Here is a 22539-nt window from a genome sequence, read left to right on the forward strand (position 1 = left end):
TGGCATCAGATGGTAGTGATAAAAACCGGATATTGGGGAGCTGCCGGTGGAGAAAAGTGGAAAAAGTCAGAGGTCAGCAAGAAGGGGAGGCTAGCAGGAGAGAGAGATTAAAGAGAAACCTAAGAAGGTGAAAAAAAGAAAAGTTAGAGGGGCAGAGGAAATAAAATGTAGAAGAGATGAGAAAATATTCAACTGGATAGCAGAAGAAGGGGAAAACTGTAAGGAGGGTGGAAAGAAGACAGACAAAAACCATATCCATTTTAAACGTGAGTAAACTAAGGTCCACAAAGAGGTCAGGAAATTAGCCCAATGTCACCCAATTGGTCAACAAAGGTGCCAGGACAAGAAGCCTCCCAGTTTCTGATTCAGTGCCTTTTTGTGTTATGCCCAGCACAGACCAAGAGAGAACATGCTGGGGATCGGCAGGAGGAGGCTGACAAAAGGCAGGAGCAAAGGCTTAGCAAGTGAGGCGTGGTGGAGATCCAGCAGGAGAGGTCAGTGGGTAGAATTCTGTACAGCAACTCTTGCCTACAACGCAACTTACACAACAAGCGGAGTGCCGAGGCCGGTCATTTGGGGTTTCCTGCTAGTGTTTGTATTGTGTCCTTGTTTTAGCTGATGACTCCCAGAATGTCCTGACTGCAAGGAACATGTACTATGGACCCATCAGAAGTAAGCTCATTTTCTAAACATCTGTGTTGCCAACAGGCACACACCTACAGTTTCCTCCTATGGCCACCTGTGGATCACCCTGACCTTCAAGGCTGGTAGCCAAAGTTCTGCTTCCAGCCCCCCATCTGTAAGGTGACACTTTTCAGTCTTCATGGATAAATGTTAAAATCACAACCAACAATTCTTAATCATCCCTATGATTTTCAAAGGAAAACATTACTGTATTGTCAAACTTTTTCTCTACAGGCTAAAATAAGAATAAATGAATACTGAGAAATGCTACTTTTTACTTTTGCATAATATCTTCAATGATCTTTTTTTAAAAGTGTGTAGAATTTGGAAGTCTTTTTCCCAAGACTTAACTCTTTAAAAAAAGTCTAACTTAGGGAAACAAAGCTAAAATGCTAGTTAGGAAAAACAGAATCTTGTTTAGATTCCACAACTTACAATGATGCTAAGTAAAATATATACTTTCTTTGTTTTTATTTTTCTACTACTAATCCCGTAAGTATTGATACACAGGGCTTTTTTAAGAGGATGTAACGATTTATTTAAAACTTTCTAGCTAGAATTTGCTTATGTGAAGCTGTACTAAGCTGGTCCAACAGAAATACCTTTACACCACAAGTATGTTATTTTACCATAAAACATGAAAATAACTGTACTGCCCCCAGTGGCCACACTGTGGCAACACAACACCTTGCTCCTGGATTACCAACGAAGATGTGACAAAACCAAGTTTTGATTATTTAAAAATCATGAAAAGATTTTATAACCTCAATTACAAAGAATTTCATAACACCCACCAGAATTCTTCTATAGTGAAGAACTTAGGTGCATTTCTGCATTTTCAAGGCCCCTCATGACAAAGGGAACATGTAAAGGACCATGGCTCAACTGAAACAAACGTCGTTTTCATTTAGAGCCAAATGGCTCTCACCATCTACACTAAAGCATATGAAGTGTTTCTTCTCCTAAATGGAATCACTTATAATTCAGTTTATGGAAACAACCCCAAAGGGACTGACTTTTTATTCAAAACCAAAAGTCCTCTTGCTACCATTCTTGGGTTTCTCAAACATTTGTAGTTTAACTGCTCATTGGGTAATGGTTATATAGTTTACTCAAGTTCCAGTGTTCCATAATATCCTCATACAATCTCAAAATTCTGAACAAGATAGCTAGTGGCTGGCAAAGTCACTGAACTGCGAGTGAATAATCAAAAGCAAACAGATCTTTCCAGGAACAGAAGAGGAAAAACAAGGGAGGGTCTCCTGAGGTCACAGGCCCAGCTTAAAGTGACTCTCGCAAAGATAAACTTCTTTGAAGACTTGTCATTTATCTTTAAAATTCACACATTTTGTAGTCTATTCTGATAAGTCTTATTTTTTTTTTTGTGGGGGGGGGGGAAAAAAGACTAACTGGCCAAAGCTTTCTTCTACCAAGTTCAAAGCTTAATGCAACACATTTACTGTAAGAATCAGAATACGTTCGGTGTGCACATCGCAGTTTAAGGAGCATAGGACCAAACAACCTCTGTGGTCTAACCCTTCCAACACAAATGTTCGAGGTCAAGCTTTTACCCACTATTTGGAGACGAGATAGACAATACCGAGAGTTGCCCGGCTGTAGCAGTCAAGTGTATCTGAACATTAAGAGAGTAAAGCTAAACAGCCTAATTATGGATCAGAAGAATTATGGCCTGACTTGTGTCACAACTTTTGGACAACGTTTTCAACAAATTGAAGTCAAAAGAAATGGAAAACCCTCCGTTCTGCTCAGGCAGGAGTCCTGAGGCCTCAGCTGCTTGACAGGGGTGGAGGTCCGGGGCGAAGAGGGGGCCTGTTAATTGCATAATGGTTTCTGTTTAAATGTGTCTTTTTCTTCTCCCATTTCACCTCTGAACAGCAGTTTGCACAGTGATGACACCGTTAAGTATACGATTTTCTGTACTAGGGTTATATTACCCCCATTTCATTCAAACTCAAAAATCCTGTTGAAATGCAAGTCTTACTATCGTCAAATTTTAAAACACTAAATAATTTTGAAAGTGTAGTGCTTTAATCTTCTCAGAAACAAATTACTTGTTATAGACTCACAATAACAGGGGCGGTCCAGTGCATCACAACAGTGAGGCCAAGTGAAGGTACTGGAAGAAGCCAGTGCTGGGTTCCTATACTCCAGATCAAAAAGTGAGACAGTTTAAAGCTTGCCCCCCAAAAACAGCAACAAATAACAAATGAAGGTGAGCAAGAGTTGATTACATCATTAAGACAATCCAAAGAAAATATAAGTGAAAATTATCACAAAATGTATTGGCACCACGTAGGAACCCCTCATCCTCTCATTCCTTTACTTGTTTTTTTCCACGTGGACATTTCTGGTCCATCTCCGACTCCAATTTTCTCTTCTACAGCTGGTTCCCCACAACAGTTCTAACTCAAGATTTTCTCAACCACCTGAAAAACTGGTGATGGTTATCTAAATTATTCTGTTGCTGTGATCTCTTTCAAACTATTACTTAAAATTCTTTAATTTAAAAGACACTTGTAATCAGCTGGTACTCTTCTTCCTGCTACCTTCCTCCATCTATAGAAATGAACGGCTGCTATAATGTTAAGTACTGTACTTAGAAACCAGGTGGGTGGATCGCTTGAGCTCAGGAGTTCGAGACCAGCCTGGCCGACACAGTGAAACCTCATCTCTACTAAAAATACAAGAATTAGCTGGGTATGGTGGCTCATGCCTATAATTCCAGCTACTCAGGAGGCTGAGGCAGGAGAATCGCTTGAACCCTGAAAGCAGAGGTTGCAGTGAGCCAAGATCACACCTGGGCAACAGAGCGAGACTGTCTGTTCTGCAGCCTGGGCAACAGCGCAAGACCATGTCAAAAAAAAAAAAAAAGAATAATCACGAGCAGGCCAGATGGGTAATAAATTACTGATCTGTAGCCTTCAATAGGTCCCCAACAGAATCTGGCAATCCTCATTTGCTTCTGTGGTCAGTTCTCTCTTCCAATTTCTGGTTCTTTTTCAAACTTCCATGCTCCTCAACCTGACTCTATTCTGTCACTCTATTTCCCCATCAGAACGTACAACATTCCATATTCTTGAATCCAGACTCATTTGTGCTCTTCAGGAGAAACAGCAAAAATGACTAATATACTTTGCTATGAGAATAAAGAATTTAGTTTCACAATGTTTAGAAATTCTAATGCTATATTTAAGTCTGTTATGAAGAATTTTACTTAACTGGTGAAATTTAAATTAAAATGAAAAGTAACTGAATTCTCCGATTACACTTAGTGAATCTGCCTACTTCAATCCAAAGCTTGACTAAGATGTGTAAGAGAAGAACTGAAACACTGATACTCAGTTGTATACATAAGTTATATTCTACACATACAGATGAATCCAATTCCAGATGGTGGCAGTAACTGCATTCTCCAGTGAGGGTAAAGCCTCAAAGCACTAAGTAGTAAAAGGGGAAAAGTTGGTCAGCTTTGCTAGTCTTTCAAGTTAAATGCTGGTAATGTCTAAGATTTAACCTTGTAACGTCAAGACACAGGATTCAAAAAGCAAAGAGGCATCTGAAAGTTGTAACAACAGTAGAAGAAATGCGCCCTCTTCTAAGGATAAAGCACCACTGTAACAGAACAAGTGTGACATTTCATTTTATTTTTCTTCCAGACTCAGCATACTTTATACAAAAAGGAGCTCTCACCAACAGGGCATTTAGTTTGTGTAAAAATCCTTAGCCTTTGCAACAAATTAATTGTATTCAATTTTAAAAAGTATACTTCAAGTACAACATAGGTATTTATATTGAAATCATAGAAGAAAACACAATCCGGGCAGCCAAGCACTATTTATTTAGTATTTACTCTAAGCCACACCCTGGAATTAATCCTTTGCATATATTATCTCTGATCTACACAATTTTCGTGAGAGACAGATTTGCTTTATCTCTATATTTTACAGATGAAGAAATGGAGATTTAGAGAGAGGTTATTTAAATACCCAAGGCCAAACTAGCTAGAAGTCAAGATGTCTTCCACAGGACCTTCTTAGACTCATTATTTAAGCTGAAACTCAGATTTACTGTGCTAAGTATTTTTAAAATCTCAAACATTATGCAATGCATCTAAAAGAAAAAAATGCCTAGGAATAAATTTAACCAAGGAGGTGAAAGCTTGTACAACTAAAATTGAAAAATCACTGACAAAAAAATTAAATAACCTCAGTAAATAGAAAGACATCCGTGTTCACGAATAGGAAGACTCAACATTGTTAAGATGCCAATATTATCTAAAGTGATCTTCTAATTCAAGGCAATCTCTATCAAAATTCCCAAAGCCTCAAATTCATATGGAGTTACAACGGGCCCTGACTAGCCAAAATAATATTGAAAAAGAGTAAAGTTGGAAGACTTCCATTTCTTGATTTCAAAACTTATTATAAAGTTACAGTAATCAGGCTGGGTGCAGTAGCTCACGCCTATAATCCTAGCACTTTGGAAGGCCAAAGTGCTCAGATGACTTCAGGTCAGGAGTTTGACACCAGCTTGGCCAACACGGTAAAACACCATCTCTACAAAAAACACAAAAATTAGTCAGGTGGCCGGGCGCGGTGGCTCAAGCCTGTAATCCCAGCACTTTGGGAGGCCGAGACGGGCGGATCATGAGGTCAGGAGATCGAGACCATCCTGGCTAACATGGTGAAAACCCATCTCTACTAAAAAATACAAAAAAAAACTAGTCGGGCGCGGTGGCGGGCACCTGTAGTCCCAGCTACTAGGGAGGCTGAAGCAGGAGAATGGCGTGAACCCGGGAGGCGGAGCTTGCAGTGAGCCGAGATCCTGCCACTGCACTCCAGCCTGGGCGACAGAGTGAGATTCCATCTCAAAAAAAAAAAAAAAAATTAAAAAAAAAAAACAGAGGAAATCTGGACAGAGAGACAGACATGCATACAGGAAGAATGCCGTGTGAATATAAAGGCAGAGATTGGGGTGATGCACCTACAAGCCAAGGAATGCCAAAGGCTGCCAGCGACCCACCAGTAGCTAGGAGAGGATGCTAATAAAAATAAGCATCCAAGAATGAGAAAGTGCTCTTGGAAATTAAAACACAATTGTAAAATTGAGACATTCTATAGAAGGGTTGGAAAATAAATACCAGCCTGGGAAACACGGCAAGACCCTGTCTCTACAAAAATTAAAAAATAGCAAGGCATGGTGGTCTCACCTGTAATCCCAGCACTTCAGGAGGCTGAGGTGGGAGGACTGCTTAAGGCTGGAAGTTCAAGACCAACTTGGGCAACATTAGTGAGACCCTATCTCTGTTTTGTTTTTTGTTTTTTTTTTTTTCTTTTAAAAAGAAGAGCCAGGTGCGGTGGCTCACGCCTGGAATCCCAGCACTTTGGGAGGCCAAGGCAGGCGGATCACCTGAGGTCGGGAGTTCGACACCAGCCTGACCAATATGGAGAAACCCCGTCTCTATCAAAAATACAAAAAAATTAGCCGGGCATGGTGGAACATGCTTGTAATCTCAGCTACTCAGGAGGCTGAGGCAGGAGAATCGCTTGAACCCGGGAGGTGGAGGTTGCGGTGAGCCAAAGATCGTGCCATTGCACTACAGCCTGGGCAACAAGAGCGAAACTCAGTCTCAAAAAAAAAAAAAAAAAAGAAGAAGAAAGAGGAGGAGGAGGAGCAGGAAGAGGAGGAGGAAGAGGGGCAGGAGAAGCAGGAGGGGAAGGAGGAGAAAATGTAGAAAGCAAATCTCCCAGTAAATCCAATAAGGATAAAAAGAATGGGCAAAAGGAGGAAAAAGATGAATACCAGAGTATCAATCCAAAATAGCCCCAATATCTGACTTGTAGGCTTTTTAAAGAACAGAAACAGGAGGGAAAAAAAAAGGTAGGGGAAAGGAGGGGTTGGATATTATCAAATAAATCATACAAGAAATTTCCTGGAGTCAGAAACCTGATTTTCCAAATTGAAAGTTCCCACCAGGTGCCCAGCTCAAAGGATGAAGAAATACCTGCACTGCTGTGGGCTCCACCTAAGACAGTCACGACAGAAACATGCCAAGAGACAACGTTAAAGGCTACACAAAGGATTCCGATATCACCATATGGGCACGGCTACACAAAGCAGGATACACACCACGCCCTCCATCAGATGTACGGCACCTAGTGCCAGCAAATTACCCAACATCGTGAATGTACACAGCTACAGATGATTCTACCTGTGGGGAGAGGCCTCACCAGGCCTGATAAATACCCACTACAGTCTCTGAGTGTTTCTATGCCCTCTGGCCTGCGGAGAATCTGGTGACATACCTGCCCGCTAGCCGGCTGTAAGTAACGAAACAAGGACAGGGGTGAGGGTTCACTGTGAAGCCAGATAAGGTAGGTACTTCCCGGGTTCCCTCCTAAGAGACTGTGTCTCGTCCAAAAACTGAGATGGCAAACCCCAAACCAAGGTGCTTCATCAAGAGATGATAATGAGATATTTTAAAAAGAGACAAAGTAAAGGTGCTACAAAAAAAAAATGGGTGGGGGGAAAGGATAGGAAAAGGGGGAAAGGGGGTGTAGAGGGAGGGAGAGAGAGAAATCAAAAAGCCTGGAGATTCCTCAAAAAAAGGTAACTTCTCAAAAGTAACAATTCTAAAGCAAAACTATTTCCATTCTAGCATTCTATAGCTAGCCTATCAGTTGGGTAGGAGGCTCAAATAAAGACATTTTCAGACATGTAAGCTCTCAAAGAATTTCCTCCATGTAAACCCTTTCTCAAAAAGTTGCTGGAGGATGTGCTCCGTCAAAATGGGGAAGCATGCCAAGACAGAAGACAACACGTAATCCAGGACTCAGAATCCAACACAGGAAATTCCTGGGACGTAGGGTGAGTGAGGTGTTGACTGCAGAGTTCTATATAGTCCTATCAGAAACCGGGGACCTGAATTTGTGACTGGTACTAAGAAATGTAAACCAAAAAAATAATTGTTGACTCTAGAGAAAAAAAAATATGAAGCGGCGAAGAAATAAAATCACTGCACATGCTTAGCTGTGAGCAATATTTAGCCATGAAAATATAAACAATGAGTATTAAGAAAATTAGAAAATGGTATTGAGAGCTTAGTATAAAGAAACGTGTGTGTGACAGGAGGGTTATGTAAGAGATGAACCTTCATCTTGCAGAGCAGGAAATCAATAGAGACGGTCTAAAATTAAAAACACAAGCTACAGTAGTGTATGCATTATAAGCACGGCATCAAATCCCACAAGCAACAGAAAAATGAAAGGGGCTTTTGCTAGGGAGCAGTAAGCAGCTGTGAGAAAGAGAACTTGGGTTTTTCATTATAAACCTCACAGTACTATGTACTTAAATGTTTAAATTACATGTAAAAATAATATACTTACGATTTTAAAAGATAAACAGAACTATCATGTTGATATAGCCTAATGAATAAGAATTGTATTTACAGAAATGAAAACTACTAAGGGAAGGAAAATATGAACACCAAGCAAATATAAGCATTGTAAGGCTTTTTTTGTTTTGCTTTTAATTAGGAAAAGTTACTTTCCAACTCTCAGGATCAGCACCTGTGGTCCATCTGACCTTTAGGTATGTCTCATTAGTAAGACAAAACAAACAAACTGGGAAATTTAAATACAACAAAGTTATCTAGTTCTTTCACTTGGGACAGGAAGATGTCCTAAAACAAAAGTCCTACTCCTTGACTGTCATGAAGATAGCATACTTGCGGGGAGGAAGGTCCATTTCCATTCCATGGCAAGTATAGCACTGAAAGATTCAGCCAGCATTTAAAAGGATGACCTTCAAAAGACAAAAAAAAAAAAAAAAAAAAAAGCCACCATAGCAATGTAGGTATACCAGTTCCTACGTTTTTCAACTGGCAGAGAATAAAATTTCATGTAGTTTTATAATCTAAGAAAACTGGTGTCCATTCTAATGAAAATAAATTATTCAAGCTTATAGAAATATGTTAGAGGCCTTATGAATTAATCAGCAAATGTTTTTCTTTTAGTTAAATGTTCACCTGCAATATACTAGGTATAAACAACTGCTTTCTAGAAGTCCCATTCTAAATACAAAGATAAGGCTCCTCCTACAGGTTCACACATTAACAAAATTCAAGCAGCCATAGATGAAATGATGGCAAAAATCTTAAGGATTACATTTATAAACACATGTCGTGCATAAGATTTGTATACAAAATTTCTAACTTTGGCACTATGAGGATAAAGAAATTTCTTTCTTTCTGGGTCAAGAAGGAAATTCTAAACAAACACAGGAAACAGAGTTTTTTTTTTGTTGTTTTTTTTTTGAGATAAAAATAAGCTTCCAACTAAACATTAAATTCTCACATTAAAAATATAAGCCCAGAGCTATCTCCAAGACAGTTCCTCAGACTCTCCACAATCGCTCAAGCAGTATGCCCTTCTAAGTCCCTCCTTGTCCCTGATTCATAAAACCTTGCTTTATGCAGAAGCAGACCTACTTGATTGCTCTATGACACTATCAGCTACTTCAGGACAAGAGGAATGTTCATTCACCTTTCGCCCTTTGTCCTATGACTCAACATCCGCTCCTCTGGCCTAGTAAGACCTAGAGGTGGCTGCTGGCTCCAGTTTAACATATGACCTCATTTAATCCTCAGAACAAGCCTGTCAAGTAGGTACTGTTAGCTCCCTATTACAAAAGAGACAACTGAGTAAATGATTCATCAAAAGAATATTCATGAATTTGGGAATTCCTAAAGGTCTATGAGTATATTTCTATTTAATGAAAGGTTCTTCATCAGAGCTGATATGTCATTCATTTATTCAATTATACTAAGTAAAACACCACTAAAACTCCATTAGTGGGGAGCTCATCTGCAGATGTAGTTACTAAGTAAGTCAAATGATACAGTGAAGAAAGCACTAGTTCAAAAGACAGATCTGCTCAAAGAGAATTCAGATACTCAACTGTATTAGGGGTTTCCACTGGCTACCGACAATGTGATGGGGCCTGGATTTCTGACCTGTTGTGGGAAGTAAGGGACCCCGAACAGAGGGACTGGCTGGAGCCGAGGCAGAAGAACATAAATTGTGAAGATTTCATGGACATTTACTAGTTCCCAAAATTAACACTTTCTTAACTTCCTACGCTTGTCTTTACTGCAATCTCTGAACATAAATTGTGAAGATTTCATGGACATTTATCACTTCCCTAACAGTACTCATAATTTCTTATGCCTGCTTTTACTTTAATCTCTTAATTACGTTATCTTCGTAAGCTGAGAACGTATATCACCTCAGGACCACTATTGTACAATCGATTGTAAAGTGTGTGTTTGAACAATATGAAATCAGTACACCCTGAAAAGAACAGAATAACAGCAATTTTCAGGGAACAAGGGAAGATAACTATAAGGTCTGACTGCCTGTGGGGTCGGGCAGAATAGAGCCATATTTTTCTTCTAGCACAGAGCCTATAAATGGACGTGTAAGTAGGAGAGAGATCGCTGAATTCTTTTCCCTGCAAAGAATATTAATAACTGATACCCTGGGGAAGGAATGCATTCCTGGGGGGGGGGAGGTCTATAAATGGCCGCTCTGGGAGTGTCTGTCTTATGCAGTTGAGATTAGGGCTGAAATACACCCTGGTCTCCTGCAGTACCCTCAGGCTTACTAGGACTGGGAAACTCCAGCCTGGTAAATTCTAGCCAGACCAGTTCTCTGCTGTCGAACCCTGTTTCCTGTAAAGATGTTTATCAAGACAATACGTGCACAACACGACACAGACCCTCATTAGTAATTCTAATTTTGCCTTTGCCTTGCGATCTTATTGCCCTTTGAAGCATGTGATCCTTGTGACCTACTCCCTGTTCATACACCCCCTCCCCTTTTAAAATCACTAATAAAAACTTGTGGTTTTGCGGCTCAGGGTTGTCATCACAGTCCTACCAATATATGATGTCACCCCCAGAGGCCCAGCTGTGAAATTCCTCTTTGTACTCTTTCTCTTTATTTCTAAGACCAGCCGACACTTAGGGAAAATAGAAAGAACCTACGTTAAAATATTGGGGGCTGGTTCCCCCAATACTGAACAAAGTAAAAGAGAGGAAGCTCTATTCAACTCTGAATTGTTTAATGATCCTTCTACACACAGTCCAGTGCTATGTAACCCAGGGGTCACAGCATACACTTACTCAAATCAGAAACTGTCGAAATTACAAGGGAAAATCCCTGAAGAAGGCACCATGTTGGATACTGACACACCATGTCTCACACAGTCCCACTGAGCCCATTTCCTCCTCCCCAACACTAAAACAGTCACCTTCCTATCAGGATGAGCCCGAGAGCAATATTTAGCTTGTTGTAGGGTTCATGTTGTATGAGAAATACAGCTCAGACATTCAATCCATTCTCAGTGATATGTTCATGCTGTGAAAGGCAGGCCAAAGAACATCAGGTTCACCTTGTCCAACTCATTCCAGAGCGCACCAAGTAGGCATGGTAGGGCCACATTACCTCCTCGTCTTCCTGGGTGGTATTTCTCCTCTTGACACAACTGCCTTTGAAAACATAAATAACCCAGAAAAACCCACAGCTCCTATAAAGTAGGTGCTATCCCTCTGTTACCCATTTATAGATGTTGACATCTATAAAGAAAAGCTTCGACTGGGTGCAGTGGCTCATACCTGTAATCCCAGCACTTTGAGAGGATTGAGGCCAGTGGATGACTTGAGGTCAGGGATTTGAGACCAGTCTGGCCAACATGGTGAAACCTCATCTCTACTAAAAACACAAAAATTAGCAGGGTGTGGTGGCAGGCACCTGCAATCCCAGCTACTAGGGAAGCTGAAGCAGGAAAATCATTTAAACTCAGGAGGCAGACACTGCAGTGAGCCAAGATCACGCATCACTGCACTCCTGCCTGGGAGCAAGACTCCGTCTCAAAAAAAAAGAAAGAAAGAAAGAAAAGAAAAGCATCTCAGCAGGGTACAGTGGCTCATGTCTGTAACCCCTCAGCACTTTGGGAGGCTGAGGTGGGAGGAGCACTTGAGCCCAGAAGTTCCAGATCATCCTCAGCTGATACAGCAAGACCCTTACATCTACTACAACTAAAATTAGCCGAGTATAGTGGCACATGCCTTTGGTCCCAGCTACTCACAATCCCAGGAGGTCCAGGCTGCAGTGAGCTGAGATCGTGCCACTGTACTCCAGCCTGGACAACAGAGCAACATCCTATCTTAAAAAAAAAACAAAAAACAAAACAAAACAAAACACACACACACATACACACACACAGCTTATCCAGTTCTACCTAATAAAAGTAACAACGGCCAGGCCTGGTGGCCCAACCCTGTAATCCCAGCACTTCAGGAAGCAGAAAAGGGAAGACTGCTCGGGCCCAGAAGTTTGAGACCAACCTGGGCAACACAGCGAGACCTCTATAAATAACAATTAACAACAATAATCATAATAAGGCAAAACCAAAACACTAAAATTGATTTAGGGATGATAAAGCAATGCACAGGAACTGTCAAGAGTCCTTGGACCGTCGAGCAGCATAGGAACAAGACAATGTGGTGAGGCAGGTCACCACTGCCACACGGCTGTGGCCTCTGGCAAATCTCTTTCAGCTTCAGGGTTCTCACCTAGAAAAAAGCATTATTATCTGTACGCTGTACAGTTGTCATCACTCTTAAAAGATACTTTATGTAAAAAAGTTAACAAAGGGCCTAAAGAAGTTGTTCAATAAAGTAACTGTAATAATGATAATCTTTGGCAAATATTAAACACCTCCTCGAAATACCTAGTGTTCCTAAGTAGAAGGCAGCAGCACCACTTTACAACAGACTGCCAGTGGACAGACTAGATATTAAAGACCCGAAAATGCCCAATTTCTGTATTTCAAATAATGTTACCTAGGTAAGTTATTTTTAATGGCTGAGCCAGTTAGAAAATCCTGCAACAGAAGATCAGTCCTTTCTTATAAAGCATTTGTTGACCGGGCACAGTGCCTCACACCTGTAATCTCAGCACACCTGGCAGATCACTTGAACCCAGGAGTTAGAGACCAGCCTAGGCAACATGGCAAAGCCTTGTCTCTACAAAAAAAAAATAACAAAAATTAGCCAAGCATGGGCCGGGTGCAGTGGCTCACACCTGTAATTCCAGCACTTTGGGAGGCCAAGGTGAACGGATCACAAGATCAGGAGCTCAAGACCATCCTGGCTAACATGGTGAAATCTCATCTCTACTAAAAATACAAAAAATTAGCCGGGCGTGGTGGTGGGTGCCTGTAGTCCCAGTTACTTGGGAGGCTGAGGCAGGAGAATAGCGTGAACCCGGGAGGTGGAGCTTGCAGTGAGCCGACATTGCGCCACCCCACTCCAGCCTGGGTGACAGAGCGAGACTTTGTCTCAAAAAAAAACTAGCCAAGCATGGTGGCGCAGGCCTGTAGTCCCAGCTACTGGGGAAGCTGAGGTAGGAGGATTGCTTGGGCTGGGGAAGTCAAGGCTGCAGTGAGCTGTGATAGCCCCACTGCACTCCAACCTGAGTGACAGAGACCTTGCCTCCTTAAAAAAAAAAAAAAAAAGAAAAGCATTTCATATTTTAAATAGGCCAGGCGTGGTGGCTCAAGCCTGTAATCCCAGCACTTTGGGAGGCCGAGACAGGCGGATCACGAGGTCAGGAGATCGAGACCATCCTGGCTAACACGGTGAAACCCCGTCTCTACTAAAAAATACAAAAAACTAGCCGGGCGTGGTGGCGGCGCCTGTAGTCCCAGCTACTCGGGAGGCTGAGGCAGGAGAATGGCGTGACCGGGAGGCGGAGCTTGCAGTGAGCTGAGATCCGGCCACTGCACTCCAGCCTGGGCGACAGAGCAAGATTCCGTCTTAAAAAAAAAAAAAAAAAAAATTTAAATAATAAAAACAGAAAGCTTTCTCTCTCTCTTTAGTATTTCTCTAAGTAACTCTTATTCTCGAAGTTTATATGTAAATGGACATTATGGCTATAATGTCAAATAGGTACTTATTATATTTATTTTTTTTTTGAGACGGAGCTCGCTCTGTCACCCAGGCTGGAGTGCAGTGGTGCAATCTTAGCTAACCGCAAGCTCCGCCTCCCGGGTTCATGCCATTTTCCTGCCTCAGCCTCCTGAGTAGCTGGGACTACATGTGCCCGCCACCATGCCTGGCTAATTTTCTGTATTTTTAGTAGAGATGGGGTTTCACCATGTTAGCCAGGATGGTCTCAATCTCCTGACCTCGTGATCTGCCCACCTCGGCCTCCCAAAGTGCTGAGATTACAGGCGTGAGCCACCACACCCATCCAGATACCTATTACTAATTTTTTAAAAAACTGTTAAAAAGAGTTTAAAGAAATGTAATACGTAGACAGATGTCTCGGAGTGTTTACAAAGAAAAAAATAACACAGTCTCCTAAAACAAACAAAAGATGTATTATATCCCTTATGATGCTAAGGGTAAGCCCCAAAATTTCTTAACTTAGGTTGGCTCATAAGAAAAGCATATTGTTTTACAAAGACCACAAGTTTATACACTCAACTGTCAGGAAAAATATCCATAACAACTTACGCAGCTCCAAATCAGAGCTTCTAATTCATATTAACAATCTGATGGTTTTGCTGGCACATACTGGACAGCAATTCAAAATCACATAATCAAATGAGCCGATGACTTTATATTGAAATTATTTCCAAATACTTTTCAAGAGCTGTTTGCATTCTGGACACCTCCCTTTCAGAATAAGTTTAAAGCCATGTCTCCAGTACAGCTGGGCATCTCTACCTTGCCAGAGCCATAAATGTCATATCATAATGCACTGAAGAGACGAGGATGATCTTGGTCAGCATACATTCTACTGGTTAGTCAGGGGTACACAGAAAGTCTTCTAGGCAAAGTGCAATCCCACACTAACCAATGAACTTTTTGCTTATAATTATGATTCCTTTTATAAAAAGAGACGATCTTATTTTAAATTTAAAAACAGATGCTTAGGCTGGGCACATGGCTCATACCTGTAATCCCAGCACTTTCGGAGGCCAAGGTGGGTGGATCACTTGAGTCCAGGAGTTCGAGACCAGCCTGGGCAACATGGTGATACCCTGTCCTACAGAAAAGTACAAAAATTAGCTGGGCACAGTGGCGCTTGCCTGTGGTCCCAGCTACTCGGGAGCCTGAGGTGGGAGGATCACTTGAGCCCTAGAAGCGGAGGTTGCAGTGAGCCGAGATTGCACCACTGCACTCCAGCCTGGGTGACCAAGTGAGACTTTGTCTCAAATAAAATAGAAGTTTAAATCAATATTCTAAGGTTATTTATCCCTTTCATTTTATTTCAGAAACAGGCAAATGCAGAAATTCAATCTGTCACTAACAAAGTTAATTTGTACCATATATCTATTTTTTGGGCAGTAAAAGTTTCTGAAGGATGCTTTCTCCATCTTTAGCTCCTCCCTTCATCTAATACAGCTTAGTCATAACCACCAAGGCCAAGTCATTTTTAAACCTAGATCCATCCTTCCTTCCCTCCTTCCCACTTACTCATGTATTTATTTATTGAGACTCAGGGTTCCACTGTGTCATCCAGCAGTGGCGTGAACATGGCTCACTGCAGCCTCAACTCCTCGGCTGAAGCCATCCTCTGACCTCAGCCTCCTGAGCAGCTGGGATCACATAGGTGCCCACACTACCACAGCTGGCTTGCTTTTTTTTTTTTTTTTTAAGAGAGACAGCTTCTTGTCATGCTGTCCAGGCTGTGTCTCCAACTCCAGGGCTCAGGGCTCAGGCCTCATACCCACTTTAAAATCAACAGATCTGTCTGGATGCGGTGGCTCACGCCTGCAATCCCAGCACTTTAGGAGGCCAAAGCAGGAGGATCACTTCAGCCCAGGAGTCTGAGATCAGCCTGGGCAACATAGGGAGATTTCTCTCTTTCAAAAGAACTGTTTCTTATTTTTTTTCCCGCTCAGATGGAGTCTTGTCCGATCTTGGCTCACTGCAACCTCCGCCTCTCAGGTTCAAGCAATTCTCATGCCTCAGCCTCCCGAGTAGCTGGGATTACAGGTGCCTGCCATCACGCCGGCTAATTTTTGTATTTTTAGTGAGACGGGGTTTCACCATATTGGCCAGGCTGGTTTTGAACTCCTGACCTCAGGTGATCCGCCTGCCTCGGCCTCCCAAAGTGCTGGGATTACAGGCGTGAGCCACCATACTCAGCCCAAAAAAAAAGTTTTAAAAATAAAAAAAATGAAATAAAATCAATAGATCCTCTCTCCCCATGACCATATTTCAAAGACGTCCGTGTTTAAATGTTCTTTCCTCCCCTCCTCAAATCCTACTTTTTTTCTCTTATAGAATTTGCAAACCTTAAAAGCTATATTCTTTTTTTTTTTTTTTTTTTCAGTCTTGCTCTGTTGCCCAGGCTGGAGTGCAGTGGTGCGATCTCGACTCACTGCAACCTCCGCCTCCTGAGTTCAAGCAATTCTTCTGTCTCAGCCTCCCGAATAGCTGGGATTACAGGCACGCACCGGCTAACTTTTGTATTTTTAGTAGAGATGAGGTTTCGCCATGTTGGCCAGGGTGCTCTTAAACTCCTGAACTCAGGTGATCCACCTGCCTCCCAAATTTCTGGGATTACAGGTGTGAGCCACCGAACCTGGCCAAATGCTAGATTCTTATTACCTCCATTCAACACTCTTCATCTCCCCCTCTACTCCTCCTTAGTTTAACATTTACAGACTGCAAAGAAGGCAGACTGGCATTATCCACAGGGAGTGTCAGAAAACTGAGGAAATATTATATTACTTACCCTACTACTGATTAAAGCCTAGAAGAAAGCCACAGACAAACCTTGAGAGCAAATGCAAGACAATACAGAGAGCACAAAACCAGTATCAACACAAGAAAACCGAAATAACAAATTCAGATTTGCTAAAGGATTAGAATGGATCACTGCAGCAGATTCTTCAACAGGAAAGATTTTTTTAAATGCTAAAAGCTAAAAACAACTTATAAATCACTAATTAATTTATATCGTTCCTGGTTAGAAAAAATAAGGCAGTTCAGACAAATACACATATTACTAAACAAGAAAATTAAGGTAATTGGTAGCAAAGATATGAAGGCAATGGAGTCAAATTTAATATAAGTTACTGTTTAGAAAATTAAGTACCAAAATACAGATTTTCTAAACTGTTTATATATGCCAAGAAATCAGAAAAAGGCAAAGTTGGGAAGGCAAATCCACAGCTATCCAAGCATCACAAGGTGTGCTTTCCTGTGAGCCAACGTTTCTCCTACAAAGAAGTTAGAAAAAGCCTACTGTGGATAGCTCATGTTGAAAATATATGACACGACAGGTAACTACAAACACTAAGTAGTGACCGAGCACAGTGACTCACCTGTAATCCCAGGACTTTGGGAGGCCGAGGCAGGCGGATCACCAGGTCAGGAGATCAACACTATCCTGGCTAACACAGTGAAACCCTGTCTCTACTAAAAATACAAAAAATTAGCCAAGTGTGATGGCACGCTCCTATAGTCCCAGCTACTCAGGAGGCTGAGGCAGGAAAATCGCTTGAACCTGGGAGGCGGAGGTTGCAGTGAGCCAAGATCACACCACTGCACTCCAGCCTGGGTGACAGAGCGAGACTTCATCTCAAAAAACAAAAAAACACTAGTAAAATTCTAAATTCAAAGATTATAAAAATAGGACCATTTTTTGTTTGTTTTTTGAGACACAGTCTCGCTCTGTCACCCAGGCTGGAGTGCAGTGACACGATCTCGGCTCACTGCAACTTCTGCCTCCTGGGTTCATATGATTCTCATGCCTCAGCCTCTCGAGTAGCTGGGTCTACAGGCACGCATAACCACACCTGGCTAATTTTTTTTGTATTTTTAGTAGAGACGGGGTTTCACTACATTGGCCAGGCTGGTCTTGAATTCCTGACCTCAAGTGATCCGCCCGCCTCGGCCTCCCAAAGTGCTGGGATTACAGGTGTGAGCCACCACGCCCGGCATTCTTCCTCATTTCTTGTTAACAATTCTAACAACATAAACTGACAAACCTGATCACCGAAATACAGCACTCAAAGGCTTTAGCAGAAAAAGACTGAATTGCAGTCAGTGAATCAAATTAGTAAAAATGTTTACTTTATCATCATTTTAATCCTAAAAGTGACATTAAGAGTTTTATCTTGTATTAAAACACAGTTTACCTCCTAATAGATTTTTTTTCTTCTCCTTCCTTTCTGACTGAGAAGTTGAGCAGTGCCAGGTGCCCAACCCAGCTTCCACCAGCTTCCTGCTGAAAATCAAGAGCAAGGCAGCCCACGGAGTGGCCCCGGCGGGATTCTGGCCATCTCCCCACTACACATGGCTTGCCACTGACTCTGCTTCATTTGGACCCCAGAGTGAGCAACTCACTCCCGCTTGTCTTGAAACACACGTGAAATAAACGTTTAGTGTTAGTCACAGTGTGTTACTAAAATGAAGACTCAAGCCGGCAGCAGGGGAGGTGGATTCCAAAAATCAGTTAATTACCAAAGCCACTAAAGCCAAGTTATTCAAATATCTTATTACCAAGATATAGCCATAAAACTTACTTCTCCAGGCTATAACAAATACCTTCAAACTCTTCAAGTTTTAAAGACACATTCTATATACGATTCTGCCAACTGGAGGCTCTACCAACTTGTGAGTTGTTTCATCATGAAGCTGGCAAATGGTAGGTCACAAGAGCCTGAGTCTCATTCAGAAGTATAAAAACTTACCAAGCAGTGAAGGGTATGAGAGAGAGAGAAACAGGATTTCAAAATGAAGATTCCAAACCACTGCCTACCAATCTGGCACGGCAAGTCAGGCAAATACACACTCAATGACAGTCACTGGGCTCTGAGTAAAAAGAAATGGATTTAAATTAAAGATGGAAAGACTTAAAATCAGGCTTAAAGAAAAATCTCCTAATTTAAATTGCTAAGCATCTACAGGAGATAACCAAATCTACCTCTTACCACTAATCTATCAACTAACAAGACAAAGTCTCCAGCTAAGCGTTACTGTGCTGATACATATTAGGAAATATGTAACCAAAGCATAGAAAAATAGCTGTTGACACAGAGAACCAAGCCATAATGTAATATTAATAAAGTAAACATTCGACCTTTCACCACCTCTAACGCGTGGCACCACCAGGAATATTCATCCATGCCTCACCATTCAGGGAAGGTAAGTGAGCTCACTCTGGAAGTGCCACCGGCTTCCAGGTCCCTGGTAAGGACAAACTGCCTGCTGCCTCTACCTTCATTCAACAGACCTCGATCGAATCACATCCCAAAGCCGGCTATGTGCTTGGAACTTACTGAGCAGCTATGGAGTCTGGCTTTCAGGAACTCTGGGTCCAGTCCTTAAAACCAAAAGTACTAAATACAGGGCGATGAGAACCTCTATTGCTACATTCTCCCAGCAATAAAGGAGACAAAGCCCCAGCTGACTCTATTATTTGCTGCTTAACAGTGCTTCACTGTAGTGTTCAAGGGTTTTCAAACACTTCATTTCCAGCTTCTCTTAAGCATAATGCGTCCCTATTGACTCTCAACTGTGCCATCAAACGTGAAAACAGAACCTGTCGTTTCATTTCTAACATTCTATGGCTACCTCTATCAAAAGCTGGGCATGGGGATACTTCAGTCTGGCCGGGGCGGTTGCTCACGCCTACAATCCCAGCACTTTGGGAGGCCGACAGGGGTGGATCACCGAGGTCGGCAGTTCGAGACCAGCATACAAAAATTTGCTGGGTGTGGTGGCTCATGCCTGTAACCCCAGCTACTTGGGAGGCTGAGGCACAAGAATCGCTTGAACAGAGGAGGCAGAGATTGCAGTGACAGGAGATGGCGTAACTACTCTTCAGCTTGGGCGACAGAGCGAGACTTTGTCTCGAAATAAAAGAGATGCTTCAGTCTGACATACCACAATCAACTACAACTTAATTGGAGGGAAGGGCCGACGTTGGATGGCTTTCACGTGTGGCTTCACACTGTTGTTTTTCTCCTCTGGCTGGGTATGGCCTGAGGATGACTGCCCTCGAACAACTGAGGATGCTGCAGGAGGACCAGCCCAGCACCTGTCTCCGTCCCCTGCACTGTGTGGCCGGCTCTGCCGCTTCTCCCCAGCTTCAGCATCACCTGCCACACTTGTCAATCTTAAGCCACTGAGAACGATCAATACCAGACCGTTAAAACACAAACCAGTATGGGCCACTAAATAATTAGTAAATATTTCAAAATGTATTTCAAAACCGACTTTGTATGGTCAAAACATTATAATCTAGCCAGTCCAAGTTTTAATAAACAGTAACACCCAGCATCACTACTGGGCAAAGAACTTCAACAGGGCCTACCTTGACACCAAGTCTAGAGCCTAGTTTTCAATTAAAAAAAAAAAAAGTGGATAAGCCCCAAATGTGCATTAAAAATTAGTTTGGCCATTTGCTAGGCAGTCCTTCAAAGTATTTCCAAGTATTCAGAGTTCAGTACCTTTCTGAAAGGAAGGGTGATCTTTCTGGTACTGGTTTGCATAATTATGCCTAAAAAATGTCATCTTGAATTTTCAATGAAAACTCTTAAAATATTCAGGCGAGTGGAGAAAATGGTGATCCGCTGGCGTTAGAAGTTGACAGGCTCTCAGTACAAACTGTATCTGAACATGTTCCTTACAAATTAAGATCTGCACCGGGGGCTGGGGGCTTTGACAAAACCAACCACATTTGAACCCGGTCCACACGGCCTGAAGGCGGAGGTGCGCGTCAAAGCGCGGCGGGGAAGAAATACCAGCAACTCTGCTGCCCCTGCCTCGCCGCGGATCACGTGCCCGGCGCCCCCTCCCCCAGGGCCGGGGGCGGGATAGAGACGCGGCCTCCCGCGCGCCTTCCGCACTCCCCTCCGCGCCCCAAACCCGGGGGCCGGGGTGGTCTCGGGTAACCATCCCCAGGGCGGCGGCGGGGGAGGTGCGCGGGTTCAGAGTCCTCAGCAGCCACCACCGATGCCCCGCCGCCCCCGGCTCCCCGGGGGTCCGTCCTGCGGCGACGGGGACCGCGTCTACGTGGCGCGGTCGCTGCGAGGCGGGCACTGGGGCGCGGGGACTGGGGCGCGAGGAGGGGACGTCTCAGCCCGCGTCGCCCCGGAGGGTCCCGGCCTTCAGCAGGACAGCCCCGGGCCCGCGTCGCCCCGGAGGGTCCCGGCCTCCGGCAGGACAGCCCCGGGTCCGCGCCGAGGGGAGCCCCCAGGCGCACACACTCGCCGCCAGCCCCGGAGGGACGCCAGTGAGGAACCCGGCCCGCGCCCACTTACCTGCGGCGGCTCCGCTCCCGGCCCGCGGGCGGCTCAGGGGAGGCGGCGGCTGGACTGCGACGGCTAGGACCCGCCGGGGAGGGAAGCCGAGGGGGCGGGGCCGGCCGGGGGCGCGCGCAGGGTCGGGGCGCCAGCAGCGGCGGCTGTCTCGGAAGCCGCCTGGGCCGCAGCTGAGTCGGGCGGCCCTCATGAATGGGACGCGGCGGCAGCTGCGGCCGAGCCGGCAGCGGGCGGGCGGGCAGCGCGCAGGCCCCGCCCCAGCCACGTGACGCGCGCTCCCGGCCGCGCGCCGCGCCCCAGCAGGCAAGCGGCAAGCGTGCGGCTTCTCACCGCTCCCAGTCCCGGGGCTGCGGGCCTGGGCCCCTGGCCGACTGAGGGCGGGGCCTCGATTTTCTACTGCCTCGGGCGACAGGAGCGTTACTTTAAAAAAAAAAAAAAAGTTTTTCCGGTCCCCATGGCAACGCTGCGGCGGGTCACGTGGGACTGAGAGTCCAATTGCCAAAAAGGAATATTAAAGTGCAAAGAAAGTCTAGGGAATGAATGTTTTATAATCCCCGTTTGATCAATAGTAGTAGCACATCTCCTTTGCTTACTCACATCCCCACCAAAAAAAAAAAATCCTATTACACAACTCATTTTTTAAAATATGTCAGGGTTCTTTTGTTGTTGTTTTTTCTTTTTATCGAGGCAGGGTCTCGCTGTATTGCCCTGGCTGGTCTCCAACTCCTGGGCTCAAGCATCCTCCCACCTCGGCCTCCCAAAGTACTGGAATTACAGGCATAAGCCAGCGTCCCCAGCATTAAAATATACTTTTTAAGAAATGGGTGACTCACGCCTGTAATCTAGCACTTTAGAAGGCCGAGGTAGGCGGATCACTTGAGGTCAGGAGTTCGAGGCCAGCCTGGCCAAAATGGAGAAACCCCGTTTCTACTAAAATACAAAAAACCAGCCGGGCGTGGTGGCGCGTGCCTGTAATCCCAGCTTCTCAGGAGGCTGAGGCAGGAGAATCAGTTGAACCGGGGAGCCGAGCTTGCGCCATTGCACTCCAGCCTGGCGACAGAGAGACTGCCTCTCAAAAAGAAAAGAAAAGAAATGCGGCCGGGCTCGGTGGCTCACGCCGGTAATCCCAGCATTTTGGGAGGCTGAGGCGGGTCGATCGCCTGAGGTCAGGAGTTGGAGACCAGCCTGGCCAACATGGCAAAACCCCGCCTCCACTAAAGATACAAAAATTTGCCAGGTGTGTTGGCTGGGATTACGCCTGTAATCCCAGCTACGTGGGAGGCGCAGGCTGTAGAATCACTTGAACCCGGCGGGTAGAGGTTGCAGTGAGCCCAGAGGCCACTTCACTCCAGCCTGGGAGAGAAACTGTGTCTCAAACAAACAAACAAACTAGATTGCTGGTGCTATATACTATTGGTGCACACTGGTTTTTAATTTGCAGCCTATTCTATTACTATTCTATGATTGAAAGTAATGAACAGA

At 43.9% G+C, this 22539-nt stretch overlaps 1 protein-coding gene across 3 annotated transcripts in view; it reads right to left on the reverse strand.

Moving 5' to 3' along the window:
- Positions 1–22539, reverse strand: part of LPIN2 (lipin 2) — an 84167-nt gene that overhangs the window by 60327 nt on the left and 1301 nt on the right. The window contains exons 1-2 of one of the 3 annotated variants that reach the window (XM_023228371.3): positions 21058–21282; positions 18484–18604 (exon numbers count right to left, since the gene is read on the reverse strand). The exons of 1 other annotated variant lie outside the window; for it this stretch is intronic. The gene's annotated coding sequence lies outside the window, so the exon portion shown is untranslated. Of the gene's footprint in view, positions 1–18483; positions 18605–21057; positions 21283–22539 lie in introns of those variants that run through there. One more of the 3 variants, XM_023228367.3, reaches the window with a different exon arrangement.

This window comes from Piliocolobus tephrosceles, chromosome 18 (genome assembly GCF_002776525.5).
Source record: "Piliocolobus tephrosceles isolate RC106 chromosome 18, ASM277652v3, whole genome shotgun sequence".
NCBI classification, from domain to species: domain Eukaryota; kingdom Metazoa; phylum Chordata; class Mammalia; order Primates; family Cercopithecidae; genus Piliocolobus; species Piliocolobus tephrosceles.